Genomic DNA, 24,764 nt, shown 5'->3' with positions numbered 1-24,764 from the left:
AGATAAAAATATGTTCAGTGGCCTCACTTTAATCAATGAGCCAGGGCATTCTTTATTGTGCCTTGAAGGTGTGTTCAGAAGCAGGGACCTGAAGACCATGGAAAATAATTTAGATGTCTCATTGTGACATGATTCCTAGTCTTTTCCCACTAGAAAGTCCATTCTCCAATCCTTCCCCAAGCACCTGTCACTCAATTTTGTATTCTCTACTCTCCTTTTGGGCTGAGACTTTGCTCAGTTGGTAAAGAATCTGCCTGCGATGCAGGAGACCTTGGTTCAATTGCTGGGTTGGGAAGATCCACTGGAGAAGGAATAGGCCACCCACTCCAGTATCCTTGGGCTTCCCTTGTGACTCAGCTGGCAAAGAATCCACCTGCAATGGCGTAGACCTGGGTTCGATCCCTGGGTTGGGGAAGATCCCTTGGAGGAGGGAATGGCTACCCACTCCAGTATTCTGGCCTGGAGAACTCCGTGGACTGTATAGCCCATGGGTTGCAAAGAGCCAGACACAACTGAATGACTTTCACTTTGCCTTCCAATCCTTGAGTTCTTGAGAGCAAAGCAGACCAAAAAGCTGCTACCTTTATTTTTAATTTAATTCCCATTTCATTTGCTTTCCTTTGTACCTCTTCTGACTGTGTCATGTTTTTCTATCCTTATCTCTGTCCTTCTTTGACTTTTCTTCTCTTTACATTTTCAGAATCATAATATCTGGGATATTTCTGTGGGTGTTTGTTCAGGTGGAGGATGTGTCAGGGATCTGGCCACCCCTCTAACAATCTATGAATTCCAGGGATGATTCCGCTATTGTATTTCAGCTGCCTTGGCTTTCTCAAGGCTGAGTTGTTGAGAGGAGTAGAAGAGAATCAAAACTGGGATGTGTGTGTGTGAGAGAGTAGGAGGCAGTGGGGCAAGAAGCAGATGTGGTGAGTGAAGGCATCAGTACTTCTGGTGCCATGGACCCAAGATGGGCATACAGTTGTCAGCGGGTGTGGCACATTCCACAAAGGTGAGAGATGAGGAGGCTGATGACTAGAACAAGAAAGGGAAAGAAAGCAGGAGGCAGGGGTGGTAAGAAGAGGTGAAACAATGCATAAAGGATTGGAATTGCTTAAGAAAGCATAGGAAATGGCAATCCACTCCAGTACTATTGCCTGGAAAATCCCATGGAGAGAGGAGCCTGGTAGGCTACAGTCCATGGGGTCGCAAAGAGCAGGACATGACTGTGACTTCACTCACTCACTACCTGCTCACTATTTTCCAGGGACTGTACAATGTGCTTTCACATACATTATCTCACTCATTTTTCAAAACAACCTTGTAAGATATATGCTGAGTGTCTTGGCTATGAAATTTTCAATTTCGGTAGTATTAGCAACTGAACCTCCAAATCTCCCTGGCTGCCTGAGAGTAAATGTGAGCAGTGATGACTGAGCAGAGTCCCACGAAATCTCAGCAGTGAGAGGGGGAAGAGGAGAATATCACTAGGTGGAGGAGAGCCAGTAACCTAATCTTTGGTGGAAAAAACTAAAAAACATAATGGTATTCTCTGGGAGAAGTGGAAATTAATTGGGAGGGAGCATAAGGTAAATTTTGGGGGTGATAGTAATAATCTACCTCTTGATATTTCATATCAAAGTACTAAGAGTATATCTTTGAAAAATGGGTGATTAGGTCATACAGGTCACACATCCATCAAAACTTACTTAACGGTGCTGTTAAGATTTGTACATTTCATGGCACTACATTTAACTCTAAAATGATTTTTTTAAGAGTTATTTATGTTTGGTTGTGCTGGTTCTTTGTTACTGTGCAAGGGCTTTCTCTAGTTACAGAGAGTAACCGTAACTACTCTTCATGGTAGTGTGCACACTTCTCATTGCAGTGACTTCTCTTGCTGTGGAGTACAGGCTGTAGGCTTGTGGATTTCAGCGGCTGTGGCTCTCAGGCTTAGTTGCTTCCGGGTGTGTGAGATCTTCTTGGGCTAGAGATTGAACCTGTGTCCCCTGCATTGGCTGGCAGACAACTTAACCACTACACCACCAGAGAAACCCCTAACCTTAAACATTTTAAGATAAAAATGATATATTTGCTGAAGGTTTAGATGGGAAATATACTGGTGCCTGCAATTTATTTTGAAATGCATTCAAAATATAGGTGGGTTGATGGACACATAGAGGGTTGAATAGGTGACTAGATATATGATAAAGAAATCTGGAAAAATGTTAATTGTGGAATTTTTGGTGACTAGAATAAACTATTCACTTAATTTTCCCCCAATTTTACTGTGTTTTTGGAAATTTTATTAAAGGTAGTTGAAAAAAAAATGGAGATGATCAAAACCATCTTAGATTTTGTCTCTTAAAACTATTCAAACTATTCCCTGGCTTGCTGTGATGTCAAAGTGCCAGTTTTGTTTATGCATTGAAAGCTGAGGGTCTGTGTTGAGCTTGTACAGGCTCACTCATAATATAGGGATTTTTCTAGTGCTAAAAACTGAGGAAAACTGACCAGCTTGAATTTACTATTATACCACCTCTACTTTCTTGCAATCTATCATGGTCTGTGTAATGGCCTAAAGTGTCTTTGTTTTATGTGATTAAGGCATGTGTGCGAAGAAATATATTTGTATTCTGTAACTGTTAAAGATTTAACCTGACAAAAGCATACCACCTGGAACTAATATATATATATATATATATATATATATATATATATATATATATATATATAAAATTTATCTATTGGCTTTTCATTTCATCCATGTGCACCTGATTAAATTATAAATTCCTCAATGTAGGATCAATCTATTTATTTTGCACTGTCTATCCAAAGAATATTGTACAATACCACAGACACAAGGGATACTTAAATGATGATGGTGTTAATTATGTAGATCTTTAAAACATTTTTGAAATATTTAAGTAAGGACAGGACCATCACCAAATAGTATTAATTCACACAGAGTCAATAGTACAACTAACTCACTCAAATATACAATCTTTGATGTTTAAAAAAATTATTGTAGAAAGTACTGAATAGTTTTCACATCAGGCACTGGTTTTATTTTTATGCAGGAGAAAGAATCAGTAGCTAATGATGTCCATTTTGGACATAAGGTCCCCCTACACTCCCAATACGGAGAAGGCATTGGCACCCCACTCCAGTACTCTTGCCTGGAAAACCCCATGGATGGAGGAGCCTGGTAGGCTGCAGTCCATGGGGTCGCTAAGAGTCAGGCACAACTGAGCGACTTCACTTTTGTTTTTCACTTTCATGCATTGGAGAAGGAAATGGCAACCCACTCCAGTATCCTTGCCTGGAGAACCCGAGGGACAGAGGAGCCTGGTGGGCTGCCGTCTGTGGGGTCGCACAGAGTTGGACACGACTGAAGTAACTTAGCAGCAGCAGCAGCAACACTCCCAATATATCTACCATAAGCTTGCCCATGAAAGGTAATAGCCTCTGGGGAAACAACCATCTACTTACCAGTGAGCCCCAGATAACAAAGATGAGATGAAATTATGTCTTAAGTAGTCATAGATGAGAGAAAAGTATACATGGGTTCGTAGCCCTAAAATAATGATACTCTCTTAAACATGGTTTATCTTTTTAATTGCTAGGGTAAATGCTTAAAGTACACAAAAGTAGGCATTATTATCTATGAGTATAATAGGTCCTGAATGAACTTTTTGAACAATAATAATACTGTCTACCTTCTATATAAACTGTTCAGGACCAAATCGCAAATGAAAAGAAATTCCTTTACCAAATGACAATTAAATGTCACACATTTCTTCAAAAGTCAATAGGCCATGAATATATCTGAAGACCCCAAAGCATGCCTAAAAGTAAAATCAGAAAAACACCAGGGCACTTACCAAGAGCTCTCATGTTATTATTGCAAGCATTACAAATCCAAAAGGGTGAAGTCAGCTATCTTCAGAAAGTTTTCTGAGAAGGAATCAGTTCTGTACCAAGATATATAGACATTTGAGACATTACTGTTGAGATTAATGAAGCTGGATGTTAAGCATCAGGAAATGACCAACAGAAAAGATGATCACAGAAAAATCTTTTAATGTGTGACATGTGATGAAAATACACTGAAGTGACAGGGATATATGAAATCTAGAAAATTACACTAGAGGCAGATGGAGGAAATGAAAACTTGTTAATATTTAATTTTTATCCAATGTATTATCTAAAATATGTAAAAAGATGTATGCATCCTGGTCTCTAGAAATTCAAAGGCACCCATCTGTTTTACCTTAGCTCAAATGAAACAAGACATTCATTAGGACTGCAAGCATCTTTTCCTCTCATGACATACTGACCAGAAAACATTATAACTGTTAATTTGCTTTTTCAGATATTGTGATACTGAGGAAGTAAAGTTGGTAGGAAATATGGGCATTCCAGTCCTTTACTTTCAAATTAATCAAATTTCTAGTCTCAAAACATCTTAAGCTTGTACATTCCATGGCTATAATTTAAAATTTACATAACCCCTGGATGAAAAGATATTAAATTTCAGACTTGTGGAGTGTCAACCTGAGCTATAACTGGCATTTACACAAGTGTTGTGTATTTATTTCTGAACTTCCCAAACAAATCAGTAAAACAAATGCCCATTTGTTAGGTTTTATTTAATATTTATGCCAATTCCAATCATCCCCTAAAACACATAGTTTCACCTAAACCCTTTTAGGAGTGTGCACACACCAATATAACTTTAATTTCCTGGCAAATAAACATATCCCTACCAATTATTTCAAATTATTTTCTACAAATGCATAAAACATGTAGTAAAATTTTTTGCTGTGAGTGTAACCATAATTTTTAACTAAAAAAAAAAACTAATATGAGAGAGTGATGGGATATTCTTTCCCCCAAAGTCTTCTTTACAATTTAAGGTACAGTGAGGTTTGTTATTTGAAAAGACCCTGATGCTGGGAGAAATTGAAGGCAGGAGAAGGGGACAACAGAGAATGAGATGGTTGGATGGCATCCCTGACCCGATGGACATGACTTTAAGCAAACTCCGGGAGCTGGTAATGGACAGGGAGGCCTGGCATGCTGCAGTCCATGGGGTTGCAAAGAGTCGGACATGACTGAGCAACTGAACTGAGGTATGTTAGTCTTACTTGTAATTTTCAGTACTTTTCCAGCAGTGAGAAGAACATAATGTCTAGCATCTATTGATAGTTACACATGCGACTGTTTGATTTTAATGTATCAATCATAAGCCAAGATCCTGAATTAAGTAGATTTTTATTTTTAGACACTGGCCTTAATCTACCTATGACACGCCAGCTAGTTAAGAATCTGTAATGAAGGCTATTTAGCCCACATTGCTCAGGAAACATATTTACCACTCCACACATTCTGTGTTTTACCTTATTTACACCAGTCACATGTGCATCCTTTATTCTGTTCATCAACTTGGAGTCTAACTTAATTTACTGAAGAGTGAGCATTACTCACTTGACCTTAACATGGACTTGATTCCACTGTAACTACCGTAAACTAACTGTGCTATGTTGGATTTGAGGCTGGTAATGATGTACAGTGACAGGTTTAACAGATTCTTGATTACCACATTCAATTACTTTTGGTGCATCCTACTTATGAGTGAGTAAAACACTTAATTCATTTATAGTTGACAAAGAATATAAGATGAGATGATTCACTAGGGAGACTCCCAGGATAGGTCTTGCTCTCTAGATGTTATTAAACAACTCTATCTGTATAGCTTCAGAGGTAGATGTTAGAATCTAGTTGCGCTATAGAAAATATACTGTCTATTTGCCACATCTTCCTATCTGGAAATAGATTTTCCAAAATGCTGAGATTTGCATTAATATATATGTCAGCAAGTTAATGTTTGTGGCTTGTGAATTCATAAGTAAAAATGAGGTTATTTTTATTTTTGATCAGGGATAATGAGTAATTTATTATCAGTGATAATGAATGATATGAATAAATTATTATTTGTTTTATAATTGACTCATTTCTGAGTCTACATGTATCAACACTATCTTGTTAAAAAGAACAAGGATTTTAAAAATAAAATGATAATTCATTTTAATTATATATCTGCAATTCTCCATAGGTAAGTTTAGCTAACAGGAAAATTTACTTAGAAAATTTCACTCTTTGAGCCCACAGAAAACAAAAATATTTATTAAAAGATATTTTAGGGTATATTTATAGAAGAAAAGTTCATTTTATTTTATCAACCTAAAGATCTTATCAGAAACAGTGGAGAGTGACAGTTTGTGTTTGAAACTTTAATGGCCGTTGCTCAGTCGTGCCTGACTTTTTGTGACCTTATGGACTATAGCCCACCAGACTCCTCAGTCCAGGGAATTCTCCAGGCAAGAATGTTGGAGTATGTCACCATTCCTTTCTCAGGGGATCTTCTTGACCCAGAGATTGAACCCAGGTCTCTTGCATTGCAGGCAGATTCTTTACCATATGAGCCACCAGGAAAGCCCAAAACATATTAACCCATATATCAAATAGTGGCTCATTGCCTCTTAGGAAACATGATAAAATTATATCTGCATTGGTTAGGGTCTGTTCTTTCTTTCAACCTTCTTTATCAAGAAGTAGGTATTTGAATAATACTGACATTTATTATTTTGTTTATTTTGGTTTTTATATTTCTGAGTAATGAGATGTGTTGAAAGGGCTACTTCTTAGGTTTTGTGTGGGACATCTGGTTTGTCATGGGATATATATATCCAGCAGGACAATAGTTAAAAGTGATGCATAAAAGGTCTAAATGTCTCTGAATAACTTTGCTAAAAGGTGATTTTATTTATTTATTTGAAGCAATGTGGTTGATTTAAAATGTAACATTACAAGGTGGTTTTAAAATCCACCCCACGTTGGTCAGAGTGTCATGATTTATATTCCTTGAAAATATTGACATATCCTAGAGGAACATGTAGCTGATATTGTAACTAGTAATACAATGTTTCTGTCATAATTAGCGATGCATGTTTTACTAGATTGTTTATTAGTTTGTTCTAAGGTTGTCCTTCTTCAAAAGTCTGCCCGCAGCCCCAACCTAGACTTTGAAACTGCTTATTTGCAAGATTTATACATTTGTATTCTTCTAGGGAAAGTATGATTTAAAACTAATGTTATGCTCTAGATGTTTGTGATTTAATGTTGTAATTTAAGATCTAGTTCTGATGCAGGCATCTGGGATCCTTCTTTGTGGTAGGTGCTATTTGTGACTGTCCCCATCTCCTCATCCCACTGCACCACCTCTAGCAGCTGTACCTGTTGACTTTTAATAGCTCGTACGTGCCCTCTTTTGACTGACACAGGAATGCACAGATGACCCCCGTGGCTCAAGGTGGGTGCAACTCTGTGGTGCAGCTCATGCTCTGTAACTCCTCACAGCACTGGGCTGAAATTTGTCTCTCAGACAGACTGCATTTATGCTTAGCTTTTCCTTTGCCCTATTCTGCTTGCCTCATTCCCCTTCTCCAGAGAGCGTACCTCCAGTAAATCACTTTCACAAGAACCTTCATTTTATGCTGTGCTTCTACAGAATCCAACCCAGGACACTTCAGATAAGATATACAGTTTAAGAGTTAGTCATTCAGAAGAACTTCATAATGTTCTTTATATGTATTTAGTATTGTGCAGTTGGCAGAAATTATTAACAGAGTGTTTTGTATATCTGGGACCCAGATTCTATGAGTGTTACAAAATTCTATCCTTAATATGAGCATGAAAATGTGTCGAACATGTATCTTTACATTTAAAATGGTGATCTGAGAAACTCTCTCATGTAAGCCATGTTTGATCAATGGAGGCTGTAAACAATTGTGAAAAAAATAGAGGCTATAGGCATTGAGATTGAGTCTTTATAGTGGTTTTCCCTATTTTTCTTGAATTAAAAAATTTTTATTAATCAAATGTATAGGTATATATGGATCAGTTACATGTATACATAAATCCACTCTTTTTAGGGTTCTTTTCCCATTAAGAATAGGGTGTATTTGTCAATCCCAGTCTACCAATTTGCCCATCTCCCTTTACCTCTCTGTGGTTTTCTTGATGAGAACTTTGGGCATTTAAATTCTCTCTGGTTTATGTCACTCACCAGAACATTTTACAATGATGATAAATAGTGAAAATTCACCCCTGATACACTATATGTTGATTATTATTTAGATATTCACTAGAAATTATTTTGACAATTCTTTGGATGAATGTGTGTGTGCTTAGTTGCTCAGTCATGTCTTACTCTTTGTAACTGTATGGACTGCCACCCACCAGCCTCCTCTGTCCATGGGGATTCTCCAGGCAAGAACACTGGAGTGGATTGCCATGCCCTCCTCCAGGGGATCATCTCAACCCAGGAATCGAACACACTGCAGGCAGATTCTTTACTGAGCCACCAGGGAAGCCCCTTTAGGGCATAATTATCTTCAGTCACAGAGATAAAGAAACTGAGGATCTAACTCTACTTATCACAGTGTCACAGATCTTCTAAGTCTCAAAGTAGGAATTCAAACATAGATTTATTGGATTTCTCAGCCTAGGCATTCAGCATTGTAACACTTTACCTGTCTGTATGTTCTAAGTGTCCAGTTCAATTCAGTCCAGTTCAGTGGCTCAGTCATGTCCGACTCTTTGCGACCCCATGAATCGCAGCACGCCAGGCCTCCCTGTCCATCACCAGCTCCCGGAGTTCACTCAGACTCATGTCCATCGAGTCAGTGATGCCATCCAGCCATCTCATCCTCTGTTGTCCCCTTCTCCTCCTGCCCCCAATCCCTCCCAGCATCAGAGTCTTTTCCAATGAGTCAACTCTTCTCATGAGGTGGCCAAAGTATTGGAGTTTCAGCTTCAGCATCATTCCCTCCAAAGAAACAGAGGGCAATTAACCTGATGGAGGTGTTGTAATAGACATAGGCTAGGACAGGCTCCTGACTCTTTGCGACCCCATGGGCTGTATCCTACCAGGCTCCTCTGTCCATGGGATTTTCCAGGCAATAGTCCTGGAGTGGATTGCCATTTCCTCCTTCAGGGGATCTTCCCAACCCAGGGATCGAACCCGGGTCTCCTGCATTGTAGACAGACGCTTTACTGTCTGAGCCACAGGGAAGTCCTTACGACAGGAGGACAGAGCAATAATTGGCTTGCTTTTTCAATTCCTTATTTTCCACATAGTGTTTTGCTTCTCTGCTGAAATAACCGTTTTTTTTTTTTTTTGCACTGAGTAGTGTTTGCAAAATTTTCATTAGTATTTATAGTAAATTTTTTATGGTTCTTATAATCAGTTGCCCCAGTTAGTGCCTAAAACCACCGAAATTTTTATCCTAAAATTTTGTATGTTAGAAGTCTGATATAGGTCTTATTGGGCTAAAGTTAGTGTTTATAGGGCTGGGTTTTTCTCTGGAGGATCTAAGAGAGAATTGGTTTGCTTGCTTGTTCCAGCTTTTAGAGGCTACACATATTCTTTGGCTGGTGGCTCCCTTCCTTTAGGTTCAATGCCAACACATATCCCTCTGACTCTTCTTCATAATGTCTCTTTCTCTGACCACAGCCAAAAGGATTCCTGTTTTCAATGACTGATGTAGTGAGATTGATTACCACCTACATAGTGCAGAATAGGACCATATGATGGTCTTTTGTCTTAATCATGTCTGTGAAGTCCCATTTGCCATGAACAGTGACATAGTCAACAGTTTCAGGGATTATGCCTTGGGCATCTTTGGGAAGAGAGCATTATTCTTCGCAACAATAGAAATGCATTAATATTTTTCATCAGTATATTTTTTCAGCATAATGAGATACCTAATTTTTAGAGGGATCTTTTTTCTTATCTAATTTTTTCCTAGTGTTTCCTATTCTACTCCTACCTCTACCAGGCAGATATTGGGAACAAGTATGACAGTCCCAAGCTGGGTCATAATGGCATCCAATAGAATGTTCTCTTGTTTTTCTCAGAACAAAGTCCTTTAAGGAAGCAAAGTCTAAGGAAAGAACCAATGAAACAATGTGTAATTAGACATAGTCCTCAGTATCTGCAAAGGATTGGTCCCAGGAGCAACTGTAAACATCAAAATCCACAGACGCTGAAGTCCCATATATAAAATGATGTAGTACAAGGGATACAGTCAGCCCTCTATATCATGGATTCTAATAGTACCATTCCATCTGAGGTTGGTTGAATTTGGGGATGTGGAACCCATGGATAGAGAGCTGATTATAAGGGATTCTCTAGTAGGACAGCAGTTGTAATTGTACTCCCTGGTGAGAATCAGGCCCCTTGAATGTAGGTGAGAACTGTGAGTTAATGGGCTATTATTATATCAGTAATTAAGTTACTGTGCTTGGCAAAGGAGGAAGTATTTAGCAGGTGTAAGTAAGGTTCCTAATTGGATGGCTCTAAGTTAATCAAAAGGAGATTATCATGGGAGGGCCTGACCTAATGAGATGAAATCTTTAAAAAGGATTTAGAATTCAGAGATGAAAGAAGTCAGGGAGAGGGAAAAAGCAGCAGATGCACTCCCGCTGGCTTTGAAGAAACAGATTGTGGACGGGCCATGTGGCAGGGAACATGGACAGCCTTTAATTGCCAAAGGTCTCAGTCTCCCAATCATAGAAACTGAATTCTGCCAAAAAAGGTGAACTTAGAAGATCCTGAGACCCAGATGAGATTGCAGCTCCAACTAATATCTTGACTTCCCCTGGGGAGACACTGAGCAGAGGGTCTCTTTCATCTGAGTCCAGACTACTGCTCCAAGGAACCCGTGAGATAATAAATTTGCATTAAGCTACTATGTTTGTGATGATTTACTATATAGCAATACGAAACTAATACAGTAGCCAATATTCATTAAAGTCTTTTAATATAACAGGACACCTATGTAATATCCATTTCTGTACAATGGATATCACATAGATAATTTTATTTAATACAGTAGCCTTATGAAGCAAAATCTATAGTTTTAAAAATTTTACAGATGAGAAAATTAAGCATTAGAGAGGTCAGAACACTTGGAGCAGGTCACAGAGTTGACTGATGAAGGAATTTGGATTTGACTTTGAGCTTTAATCACTTTGTTAGATTATGTTCTTTAATGTGAAACATTCCACAAAATATGCAAGTCCGTTTTGTCCCGATTACTGCCTTTTCAGCTGTTGTCTTTATCTTGTACACATCCAACAAAAAGTGATAAATACTATAGAATAAGTAGCCTTTGATGAAATCCATTTTTTTAGATGAATTTGTGGGAAGATCTTTTTACAGACACTTCACCAATTATAGAAGAAAGTCTTCTGAAAATAAATCCTTTTTAAAAAGTTACTTAATTGCTATTTTACCTAGAAGAAGAACAATCTATTTCCATCTATCAGGTGGTAATGAGAAGTCATTATCTTGCACTCTTCTTTAATTAACATCAATCCTGATTAGTCAGAATAAATTAGGCTCTTTGTCTTTTTCCATAGTTGTGGTTCTTCTGGTACAGGAGCCATTCAATTATGTGTTATCATGTGTTATCACTTACAAAAGATGTCAGTATAATTACATTACTGTATTTCAAATTCTAGTTCTAAACATATTTCAGTGTTAAAATGTAAGTTTTCTGTTTCCTTTTTCCCCTTCATATGCAGGGAAGTAATGTTCTATCAGTTTGTCTCATATTAAAAACAAAATACTCAAAGGTTAATAAGGCTTGGGGATTTTAATAGCTATCATTCATTATAATATGCCTTGAACACAAGAGTAGAAATAGCAGGGGTATTAATTGACTGTTACTACAAATTGGAGGGGAGGGTTGCAGTGAAGGACAGAATTATTCTTAAAGATTTTGAACATTCAAATTTATAGTTTGGCATATCCACATGGATATTATGGCCATTATTTAAAACATTATTCTCCATTTTTTAGGTTTTATGTATGCATTGATTTAGCCACTGTTTGGTTGGCTTTATGATTAAAATCATCCTCCCTCCCACTGATCACTAAAAAGGAAATTATGTAAATACAGCTTTAGCTTTTTGGATGGGGATGGAAGTGGGTCTTCAGGTCCTACATTACCTAAAATGGAAATAATTATTGGCTGCTACCCAGATAAGCTAGAATGAGAACAAACACACATCATGCCCCTGCAACCTCATCTTAGAAGTATTTTCTGGCTTAGAAGTCTATCGGTTTGAACTGATACATCAGTTGTTCAATACATCAGTTTGTTCAATACATCAGTTTGAACAAAAATGAAATTGTACCATATCTAACAATCCACTGTAGATAAAACTTTATTCTCTAGACATATTTAGAAAACCCTTTAAGATGAAGAACTGTAGCAGGGGGAATTTCCAGGACTATACAGCACATATCAGGATAAAAATGATACTGATATGCTGCTCTGGCAGCAATTACAAATCATACTTTTTAGTGCGGCTCTACTTTTCTTTCTGTCCTTCTTTTGCTTTCACATTCTCAACAGTTTAGCATTTCTTCAATGTCTTATCAGTCACAACATCCAATCTGCCTTTCTTTAACTATAGAAATCTACCTGAAATTATTTTTGCTCTAAGAATTTTAGGTTGTGTTCTTTTCTGTGACATTTATTTGGTATTTTCAAGGTTAACTGATCATGTTGAAACATAAATGAAAGCAAAATAGTCTTCATCTTTCTTGAGCTAGCAGTGTTGCAGACCATAGACTTTTCCCAGGAGAAACCAGGCTCTTTTTATAACTAAAATGACTTTTACTGGAATCATTTTCTCTGTTTCCAAAATATTTGACATGGCTGTCTGACAAAAAGGAATTTATGTTTGGTCATTTCAACATTATTAAATCTTAAATATTGTCTTCTCTGCTCTGATAGCAGTTATTTAGAAATAAAATCAGGGAGGGGAATGGAAGAATGCCTTGTGGATTTTGCATCCTTCTACAAATAAAGTGTGGTTCTATTAACACAGAGAAGAAAATATCAGTGCTATTGTAGAAATTTGAATATCAGGAGTAAAACAGACCAGGTATTTAAAAGCAAAACTTACATTATAAAGCTTGAATCACAAATCTTAATATTTAATAATTAATTCAGTGTAATAACCATTTGAAATTTAGAAATTCAGTTCTTTTAAATAAAATCAAGACTTGTTGAGCATGTGCTTTGTACTTTGTGAACTGAGTGATTACAATTCGGATGGGCCAAAGGATCTATATATGACACACATATTTTTAAAAATCCCAGGATAATTTTGGAAGAAGTCATAGGAGACCCAACAGAAAACTTCCTTAATTTTGTTACAGTTTCTAAACAAATGAGCTTACTTCCTGCAAGCCTGTGAGATGCCCCTGGACCTCGCACAGAGCCTCATTCAGCATTCAGTCCATATTTGCTCAGTTGAAACAGCCTTATTTAAGAGGACATGGGTTTATTTTTCACAATCTTGTAACCCTAGCCTCTAGTAGAACACCTGAGACATTAATAATAAATGCTGACATATTTTTTCCAAACAAAAAGATTTGGCTGTGTTTCCTGAATTCCATTTTAACCTTGAGTACAATGTGTTATTTTTCAGCCTGATTCTGAGTCTTCATGAAATTACAAGGTACATTAAAAAAAAAAATCCAGGTGGCAGGAATTAGAAAACGTGTGTTAATCTTAGAAGGAGACTGCTAATGAAGAAATTTTTATAAGCTCATAAAACAGTGCTTTATAAAAGCGTTGTCTGAATACCATCTGCATTGAAATTACTTGCATTACTGGCCCATTTTGGGACTGTTGAATCAGAATGTCTAGAGGTAGGGCTGAAAACCAATAGTTTTTCCAAAGTCACTGGGTGAAAGTTTTGTACCCTAATGCTTTGCTATTCAAAGCATGGTCTTCAGATAAGTGGCATCTATAACAAGTAGGAGCTTGTCACAAATGTTTAAGTTTCAGACCCCACACCACAGCTACTGCCTCAGAATCTCCATGTGAACAAGGTCCCCAGGGTACTTAATTGCGCTTTAGAATTTAGGAATCTGAAGTTTCAGAACCACCATTTCCATCTTAAATTGTAAATTGACTTACATGCTCAAGGATCCATTTATCAGTTTCTACTGTCAGAACGTGTGGATCACAGCCTTGCCATGGTGAAGGGGCTTGCATAACTCAGTGAAGCTATGCAAGGCCATCCAAGATGTATGGGTCATAGTGAAGGGTTCTGATAAAATGTGGTTCACTGGAGGAGAAAATGGCAACACACTCCAGTATTCTTGCCGTGAGAACCCCATGAACAGGATAAAGAGGCAAAAAGATATGACACCAGAAGATGAGCCTCCATGTTGGAAAGTATCCAGTATGCTATTGGGGAAGATCAGAGGGCAATTACTAACAGCTTCAGGAAGAATGAACTGGTTGGGCCAAAGCAGAAGTGAAACTCAACTGTGTAAAATTTCCATTATAGAGAACAATATTGCATAGGAACCTGGAATGTTAGGTCCATGAATCAGGGTAAATCAGCATGTGGTCAAGCAGGAGATGGCAAAAGTGAACATCAACATCTTAGGAATCAATAACTAAAATGGATGGGAATGGGAGAATTCAATTCAGATGACCATTATATCTACTACTGCAGGCAAGAATCCCTTAGAAGAAATGGAGTAGCCCTGATAGTCAACAGAAGAGTCCAAAATTCAGTACTTGGGTACAACCTCAAAAAAGCCCAAATGATCTCAGGTTGTTTCCCAGGCAAACCATTCAATATCACAGTAATCCAAGTCTATGCCCCAACTGCTGATGCCAAAGAAGCTGAAGCTGGCTGGATCCATAAAGACTTACAATACCTTCTAGAACTAACACCAAAAAAAGGTGTCCTTTTCATCATAGAGGATTGAAATAACAAATGTAGGAAATCAAGAGATACCCAGAACAACAGAGAGTTTGGCCTTGGAGTACAAAATGAAGCCATACAAAATTTAAGAGTTCTGTAGAGAACATGCTGGTCATAGCAAGCACATTTTTCCAACAACCCAATAGATGACTTTACACATGGACATCACCAGATGGCCAAAACCAAAATCAGACTGATTATGTTTCCTGCAGTCAAAGATGGAGAAGCTCTATATAGTTATCAAAAACAAGATGTGGAGCTGACTGTGGCTCAGATCATGAGCTGCTATTACAATTCAGGCTTCAGTTGAAGAAAGTAAGGAAAACCACTAGACAATTCAGTTCAGTTCAGTTCAGTCACTTAGTCGTGTCTGATTCTTTGTAACCACATGGACTGCAGCACACTAGGCCTCCCTATCACCAACTCCCAGAGTTTACTCACACTCATGTCCATTGAGTTGGTGATGCCATCCAACCGTCTCATCCTCTGTCGTCCCCTTTCTTCTCCCACCTTCAATCTTTTCCAGCATCAGGGTCTTTTCAAATGAGTCAGTTCTTCGCATCAGGTGGCCAAAATATTGGGGTTTCAGCTCCCAAGTGTCTTCTCCAACAACACAGTTCAAAGCATCAGTTCTTCAGTGCTCAGCTTTCTTTATAGTCCAGCTCTCATATCCATCCATGACTACTGGAAAAACCATAGCTTTGACTAGATGGACTGCTGTTGGCAAAATAATGTCTCTGCTTTTTAATATGCTATCTAGGTTGGTCATAACTTTCCTTCCAAAAGGTAGCATCTTTTAATTTCATGGCTGCAATCACCATCTGCAGTGATTTTTGGAGCCCCCCAAAATAAACTCTGTCACTGTTTCCAAGTTTCCCCAGCTATTTGCCATGAAGTGATGAGACCAGATGCCATGATCTTTGTGTTCTGAATGTTGAGCTTTAAGCTAACTTTTTCACTCTCCTCTTTCACTTTCATCAAGAGGCTCTTTAGTTTCCTTATTTTCTGCCATAAGGGTGGTGTCATCTATATATCTGAAGTTATTGAAATTTCTCCCAGCAATCTTGATTCCAGCCTGTGCTTCCTCCAGCCCAGCGTTTCTCATGAGGTACTCTGCATAGAAGTTAAATAAGCAGGGTGACAATATACAGCCTTGATGTACTCCTTTTCCTATTTGGAACCAGTCTATTGTTCCATGTCCAGTTCTAACTGTTGCTTCCTGACCTGCATACACATTTCTCAAGAGGCAGGTCAGGTGGTCTGGTATTCCCATCTCTTTCAGAATTTTCAACAGTTTGTTGTTATCCACAAATTCAAAGGCTTTAGCATAGTCAATAAAGCAGAAATAGATGTTTTTCTGGAACTTTCTTGCCTTTTTGATGATCCAATGGATGTTTGATCTCTGATTCCTCTGCCTTTTCTAAAACCAGCTTGAACATCTGGAAGTTGATGGTTCACATATTGCTGAAGCCTGGCTTGGAGAATTTTGAGCATTACTTTACTAGAGTGTGAGATGAGTTCAATTGCGCATTAATTTGAGCATTCTTTGGCATTGCCTTTCTTTGGAATTGGAATGAAAACGGACTTTTTCCAGTCCTGTGGCCACTACTGAGTTTTCAAAATTTGCTGGCATATTGAGCATAGCACTTTCACAGCATCATCTTTTAGGATTTGAAATAGCTCAGCTGGAATTCCATCACCTCCACTAGCTTTGTTCGTAGTGATGCTTCCTAAGGCCCACTTGATCTCACAGTCCAGGATGTCTTGGCTCTAAGTGAGCAATCACACCATCGTGATTATCTGGGTCATGAAGATCTTTTTTGTATAGGTCTTCTGTGTATTCTTGCCACCTCTTCTTAACATCTTTTGCTTTTGTTAGGTCCATACCATTTCTGTCCTTTATTGAGCCCATCTTTGCATGAAATGTTCCCTTGGTATCTCTAATTTTCTCGAAGAGATCTCTAGTCTTTCCTAATCTATTGATTTCCTCTATTTCTTTGCATTGATCACTGAGGGAGGCTTTCTTGTCTCTCCTTGATATTCTTTGGAATTCTGCATTCAAATAGGTATACCTTCCCCTTTCTCCTTAGCTTTTTGCTTTGCTTCTTTTCTCAGCTATTTGTAAGGCCTCCTCAGACAGCCATTTTGCTTTTGTGCATTTCTTTTCCATGGGGATGGTCTTGATCCCTGTCTCCTGTATAATGTCACAAACCTCCATCCATAGTTCTTCAGGCACTCTGTCTATCAGATCTAATCCCTTGAATCCATTTTCCACTTCCACTGTGTAATCTTAAGGGATTTGACTTAGTTCATATATAAATGATCTAGTGGTTTTCCCTACTTTCTTTAAATCTGAATTTGGCAATAAGGGGTTCATGATCTGAGCCACAGTCAGCTCTCGGTCTTGTTTTTGCTGATTGTATAGAGCTTCTCCATCTTTTTCTGCAAAGAATATAATCAATCTGATTTTGGTGTTGACCATCTGGTGATGTCCATGTGTAGAGTCTTCTCTTGTGTTGTTGGAAGAGGGTTTTGCTATGACCAGTGCGTTCTCTTGGCAGAACTCTATTAGCTGTTGCCCTGCTTCATTCTGTACTCCAAGGCCAAATTTGCCTGTTACTCCAGGTGTTTCTTGACTTCCTGCTTTTACATTCCAGTCCCCTATAATGAAAAGGACATCTTTTTAGGGTGTTAGTTCTAGAAGGTCTTGTAAGTATTCATAGAACCATTCCACTTCAGTTTCTTCAGCATTACTGATTGAGGCATAGACTTGGATTACTGTGATATTGAATGGTTTGCCTTGGAAATGAACAGAGATCATTCTGTCATTTTTGAGACTGCATTCAAGTACTGCATTTTTGAACTTTTATCGACTATGATGGCTACTCCATTTCTTCCAATGGATTCTTGCCCACCGTCGTAGATATAATGGTCATCTGAATTAAATTCACCCATTCCAGTCAATTTTAGTTTGCTGATTCCTGGAATGTTGACATTCACTCTACAGAAAAGTAACCAATCTAATCACATGGACCACAGCCTTGTCTAACTAAATGAAACTATGAGCCATGTGGTCTAGGGCCACCCAAGATGGACGGGTCATGGTGAAGAGTTCTGACAAAATATGGTCCACTGGAGAAGGGGATGGCAAACCATTTCAGTATTCTTGCCTTGAGAACCCCATGAACAATATGAAAAGGCAAAGAGATAGGACACTGTAAGATGAACTCCCCAGGTTAGTAGGTACCCAATATGATACTGGAGATCAGTGGAGAAATAACTCCAGAAAGAATGAAGACAGTTCAGGTGTGGCTTAAATAAAATCCATTATGATTGTACAGTGGAAGTGATAAATTTATGAGATTAGATCTGATAGATTACCTGAAGAAGTATGGATATAGATTGGCAAGATAATATAGGAGGCAGTGATCAAAACCATTCCAAAGAAAAAGAAATGCAAGAAGGCAAGGTGGTTGTCTGAGGAGGCAAATAGAAAAGGAAAAAGTGGAAACAATGACAAATTTTATTTTCTTGGGCTCCAAAATCTCTGTGACAGTAACTGCAGCCATGAAATTAAAAGACACTTGCTCCTTGAAAGAAAAGCTATGAGAAACCTAGACAGCATATTAAAAAACAGAGATGTCACTTTGTTGACAAAGTTCATGTAGTCAAAGCTATGATTTTTCCAGTAGTCATGTACAGATGTGAGAGTTGGACCATAAAGAAGGCTGAGCACCAAAGAATTGAAGCTTTCAAATTGTGGCACAGGAGAAGACTCTTGATTGTCCCTTGGACTGCAAAGAGATCAAACCAGTCAATCCTAGAGAAATTAACCCTGAATATTCATTGGAAGGACTGATGCTGAAGCTACTTTGGCCACCGGATGTATGAACTGACTCACTGGAAAGATCCTGATTCTAGGAAAGATTGAAGGCAAAAGGAGAAGGGGACAGTAGAGGACAAGATGGTTAGGTAGGATCACCGACTCAGTGGACATGAATTTGAGCAAACTCCAGGTAATAGTGGAGGACAGAGGATGCTGGAGTGCTGAAGTCTATGGGTTCACAAAGAGTCAAACATGACTTAGCGACTGAACAACTATCAGAACACACACTCACTCTGTTCCCTGCTGTAACTAGAAAAAAAAGATAACCTATTGTTCAACCTTACTCCCATTAGCATATGAGATAATATTACTGTTTTTCTCACTGGCCTGCAGGTTCCAAGTGGAGAACAACAGTATTTTTCCAACATCTAATGCTTACACAGAGTGAGTACTTAATAAATGTTGAATGGATAAATGGAAACTATGCTCAGATTTGAGGGGGTATGCATTTCTAAAGAGAAAGAAAAGCAAGACAATTTTTGTTGTTAATGGCTGCAATTCTAATTTTTCTTGTTCCCTGTTGATGTGTAAATTGACTCTAATGGGAAGGTTACACATATTTTTGTGAACTTCATAACACTGTCTAACCACATCACTAACCACCAAATTTTGCACGAAAATATACCATAAATTCACTCCAACAGTTTTTCCAGCTCTCCTTGCAGAGCTCCTTGCATTTACCATTACATTTAGCCAGGTCTTGCTTTTCTGTGCCTCTCAAATCACTACCCCAAACTATGCAATTCCATAGCCATACTTCTAATGCCCTAGTCAGCTACGGAAGCTTCCCAGGTGGTGCATTGTAAAGAATCTGCCTGCCAATGCAGGAGACACAGGAGACATGGGTTTGATCCCTGGGTTGGCAAGACCCCCTGCAGGAGGAAATGGCAACCCATTCCAATATTCTTGCCTGAAAAATTCCATGGACATTGAAGCCTGGTGGGCTTCAGTCCATGAGGGTGCAAAGAGTTGTAAATGACTGAGCACACGCATACCACAGGTAAAGTCTTGGTGACCAGGCATATGGAGGAAGGAGAGACAGAAGGAAGTGACCACAGGCTGGGAGAAGCAGGGGGTCAACAAAACTGATATTTATAGATCTTTTCTCATTTTCAGTCTCAAGGCAATGGTCCAGGTAATTGAAGCCATGTAAATCTGAACTTTGGATAATTGATACATATTATTTTTCAACTATATCTATCAAATAATCTTTCTGATGCTCTTATTTATGTCTTATATATATATATCACCCCAGGTAAATAGAATCTTTCTAAAAATCAAATACTGTCAATTCTCATTATTTATGATAGTTAAATAGTCTATAAAGTCACTGCAAATATTGAATTAGGGGATACTGAAGCATCACTCAAGGGGAAATGGCAGGATTAGGTTCCTGGGAACCACTGTCAATATATAACCTTGTTTTATGTGCCTTTCTGCTTAAAAACTCCTTTTTAAATATACTAATGATTCATCAAAATTTATTTCAAAGCCAATAATGCTATAACTCACATTTGAGTGAAGCTTACCCAACATGGGTGCTTTTTCCATTAGGCATGTCACAACCTTCTTGCACTTAGGAACACTAGATAGCAATTTAGCACTGCACTTGGAGGCTATTATAAACAGCAAAACCACCTACAAAAAGCATTACAAAATGTGAGAAACATGGCAAAGTAAACCTTCAAAAGGACACGTGATTACACTGTGAGACTTGAAATATAAGACAGAGGTTGCCTTTAACTGGGAATGTACATCTGGTGGCTCAAAATTTTCCATCTTTTGTGTAACCAAGAATAAATTTTAGCAAGTAAATCATCTAAAAAATATGGAATTTGCAAACAACATGAACCAGCTATACCATGTTTCTGTGTTCAGGGACTTTCCATACTGTTAAGTACCATCTGTAGAGAGGTACATATTGAATTTAAACAGTGAGTCTATCTTTTTCACGGATACAAAAGTTTTTGAACCTATGATTGACAAGTGAGGATTAGGTGATACATGTTTTAATGTATAAATCTAAAACATTATATAAAAACACACAAAAATATCTGACCATGCTCCAAGCAAATATAACTAAAATTTGTGCTAGAATTCTGCTGAGAACTTCACATATATAGTCTTTGTGGTGGCTTAAGGTAGTGAAGTCCTATATTCATACCTATAATGTGTCATTTATTTTCTTTACTAGAATGGATTAAATTTATAATGCTTCTTTGTTTAAAACAACTCTTGACCTTATTTATTGTGATACTAGTAAAATTTAGTGATGATGAGAGCACTGGTTAAATATATGTATGAGAGAGAGTCAGTGTTCTGTTTAGTTTATACAACCATGTTATTCAATCACTGGTTTCTGCATCTATTTTTCATTATATTCTTATGTACTGTAGCTCCCATGTCTGTCCTATATTTTCTGACATATAAATTGTTAATATATGTCTATTTTTATACTTATGCACAAATTCTGAATTTAATACTTTTCTCATGTTTTTCTAACACATAAAGCCTAAAGTACTTTTTGTGTCTTTGAAAAATTACTTAAATGTTAAAGATAACAATGAGGCTTACAATTGCAGTCATTGTCTCTTTCCTGTAACTGTGCTTCCACAAATTAGCTTCTAGTCTGAATCTAGCTGTTTGAAGCATACTCCTCCACTTTCATCTTTTATCTTTCCCAGTTCCGCCTTTCTCCTTCCGCCTCACCTTCCCCTACTTTTCTGTCTTTGTTCCTCCCCTACTTCTCTCTCCCTTCCTCTCTCTCTTTCTCTCTACGCACAACACATACACACATACACACACACACACACATTTAGGTAATTTTGGGCCTTTGAAGTATCATAGAAATCCTGTTTACAGAAGATCATTTGAGATACGATGAATCTTTTATTTCAGCCCTTTATCACTATTTTGTCTGCCTCATTGAACTAAAATAAAATATGACAGGGTTCAGCATTGTTAGTAGTCTTGCTTTTGGTAAAGCCCCAAACTGGAACTCCATAATGTGAACAGAGAATCAGATTAGTAACTGATTTGCAAATCAATGATTTGTCTTATTTCCATGCTACATGTGAAGTCCTCTTAATTCTATGCCCATAAAGTCTTAATTTCTCTGGCATCTGTCATCATGTTTTACCATATCATGCCAATTCATCCTGCTATAAAAGTTATAAAATGCAGGAAGCTTGCATAAGTCTAGAAAGAGCTATTCATCACTTTTTAAAATGAAACAGAATATCTTTATTCACAGTATTGGCATTGTGCCAATCAAATATATGAAATAGCATTGCATCAGCAGGTTGTAACTGGCATTTCTTGCTGATGCTAAATTTATCATTAGGAAACTAAGACAAGTGAGAGAACAATAGTCTGTAGTCCCAATTTGCTAGATAATCTCTGTCATTGTACTAGTACTTTTGTGAGTTAAAAGTTATGATTTTGACCCTAGCTGTCTATACTGTCAGTTCCAGCACTGCACACGTATCCGTATTCTTTTAACTTTCAAAAAGTTTGATTTTATTAATCAGCGTACAGTAGGGCAAAGGGCATCACTGTAGCTGTAAGCGAGACATGTATTGTCTAAACTGTTTGGTGAAGATCTGGCCTAGCTCCGTTCTAGGGGCAATAGTTGGGCATGAACTCTGGGCTCAGCAGCCTGGCTTCCAATTCTGCACCCCCACCCCCAATAGTGAGTAAGGCCAAGGTACCATGAACACTGTTAATCAATGCGGAAGCTATAAAGAGGCATAAGACCCAACTCTTGCCCTGACAAAGTTTTTAGGTAAGGTCTTTGATCAATAGATATTGAAAATGTGAAAGTGTAACCTCTTCCTACTCTACCCAGAGCAAGACTTAGGCAAGTTAGAATGGGTTGTGCTATACATATAATCTGGGTTTTTAATTTAAGAGAACCACTTAACTAGCTAAGCACTTATAAGTACTGGATTCAGTTAAAAGTTTGTGATTATTGCAAAGTGAAATACCTCTGAGTGGGAGCAGACAAAAGTATTCAGAAAAAAATGAAGATGTCAAGGTGTAACCAAGAACAGCTTATTTGGCCTCAAATATCAGTAATGCCAGAATGCCTATACTTTTAAAGGTGGAAGGCACTTTGGATTCATTAAAGTCAATTTCTTTATTTTATAAAGTAGAGGAGGTTGAGGTCTTAGGAAGCATTGTGGTATACTGGGTATTCACTATATGTTTTCTGAATGAAAGAACGAAACCTAGAAACCTGAGTATCTTGCCCAATGTTCACACATCTACAGTCAACATTAACCTTGCTGTGCTAAGTTGTTATTCAATATCTCACCAATGTTGCTTCTTAGTAGAAACATGTGACTGTCAATGATACCCAAGGGGAGTGTTTTAGGAGCAGATCAAGATAATGACTATAACTTATGATAATCAAATTCAGATTTTAAGTTGTTGAGTTAATTTCCAGGGGTACTAAGAACTTAATACTGTGTTTTTGAAATGTCCCCTTTTGTTTTATTCTATACTTCTCCATCTTCCCTCCCCATCCTCATTCCTGTAGGTTACATTTATATAAAACCTATAAAGGTGTTATTCTTGCATAAGGAAGAGTAGCAGAAAACTTCAATATGGAAAAGTGCATTTGGTTCATCACAGATGAGTGAGAACAGCCCAAGGTATAAGAGGCTGTACTTTAAGAGAACACCAAAAAGGTCATCGATCAGACTGTACCCAAAGATTTAGAAATAAGTATAAGGGGCCACTTTCTTTGGTTCAGGTTTATAAGGATTGAAAGTGAAAGAGTGAGGCCTCATGAGTCCCCATCTATTATGTAATGAAGATGATTAGCTTTCTGGCTTGCTGAATAAAATGGTATTCCTAATAGAATCACAAACTTTCCTGAAGGTCAGACTTGCTATATTTATTGCTTCCTCCTTGTCTATAAGCCAGAACATTCTGTCAGTATTGTAATACAGGCCAACAAGAGCCAAATAAATCTTTGATTCTTTTGGCTCACTCTACCATTAAACACAAGCTGTTGTAAAGTCATGAAAATTACCTGAGAAGGATGTGGAGAAATTGGTTGGTTCAGAAAAGACTGACCTCACTGATTATAGGGATGAAAAATGCAACTTGTCTAAAAACTCTAAAGAAGCCTGTGATATTTAGCTGAAACCAGAAGAGGCTGAATAGTAACTTAATAGCTATGTTCAAATTTTAAGAGGATTACTACTTGCTTTTATCTATGTCTGCAGAGTTTGAAACATCAAGAAATTATTCTGAAATTTTCCTATAACCAATATATTTGACTCATTTTATATTTTTTTCATTAAAAAATATGACCTTGTAGTTGGCATTTTTATTTTCATTTGAAAGAGTAAATGGTGAGAAGTGACAATCAAGTGAAGAGTATCGGTCTCTTCTGCTGCTTCTTGCATCTGAGGGAATGGCATTTTTTTTCTTCATATAAACAAATTTTGACAAGTTCTTGCCATTTATCAAACTTATTCTACAGATTAAAATCCTCTGTTACTTAACTCCAGCTATGCTGAGAGTTATTATTGTCAAGTCTTAATAATGATGACAAAAAAGTGGAAATAAACATGTTAGAAGTTAAACTATATTCCTTGTTACTTTATAAAGTGAAATAACAAGACCTGAAATTATTATCTTGTATATTTCTGGATAAAGATTAATTTATAGGGTCTTCAAGTTGTTTTGAATCAATTAGTGTACATTTACTAAGTGTTAAGTCTTGTTTAGTGGTAGATGTTTGGGTGAAAGAGAATAGAGAAAGAGAAACAATGCACGACCTCAGAGTTGGGGATGCTTAAAATCTGGAGGTAAAAATAAGGTAAAGAATTAAAGACTGGTGAGCAGTACTTATTCACATGTGTGTGCAGGGCCTCAAGGGAAACGCAAATCCTGAACCAGAATACACAGAACTAAGAATCTAAATAGAAGCTTACTTAGACAATTAACCCTAGTGATCCACATTCTTATCCCTCTTTGCCTTTTAGTGCCCCCACAC

At 37.7% G+C, this 24,764-nt stretch overlaps 1 long non-coding RNA gene across 9 annotated transcripts in view; it reads left to right on the top strand.

Annotated features, from left to right (window-relative positions):
* Positions 1–24,764, top strand: part of LOC138419530 (uncharacterized) — a 639,926-nt gene that overhangs the window by 352,549 nt on the left and 262,613 nt on the right. For 2 of the 9 annotated variants that reach the window (XR_011249001.1, XR_011249000.1), the window contains exon 8: positions 19,088–19,138. The exons of the other annotated variants lie outside the window; for them this stretch is intronic. This is a non-coding gene — a long non-coding RNA (uncharacterized lncRNA). The remainder of the gene's footprint in view (positions 1–19,087; positions 19,139–24,764) is intronic. 9 annotated transcript variants of the gene reach the window in all.

This window comes from Ovis canadensis, chromosome 1 (assembly GCF_042477335.2).
Source record: "Ovis canadensis isolate MfBH-ARS-UI-01 breed Bighorn chromosome 1, ARS-UI_OviCan_v2, whole genome shotgun sequence".
NCBI lineage: Eukaryota > Metazoa > Chordata > Mammalia > Artiodactyla > Bovidae > Ovis > Ovis canadensis.
The sequence above is the reverse complement of the archived record's forward strand: the minus strand, read 5'-3'. Positions and strand labels throughout refer to the sequence as shown.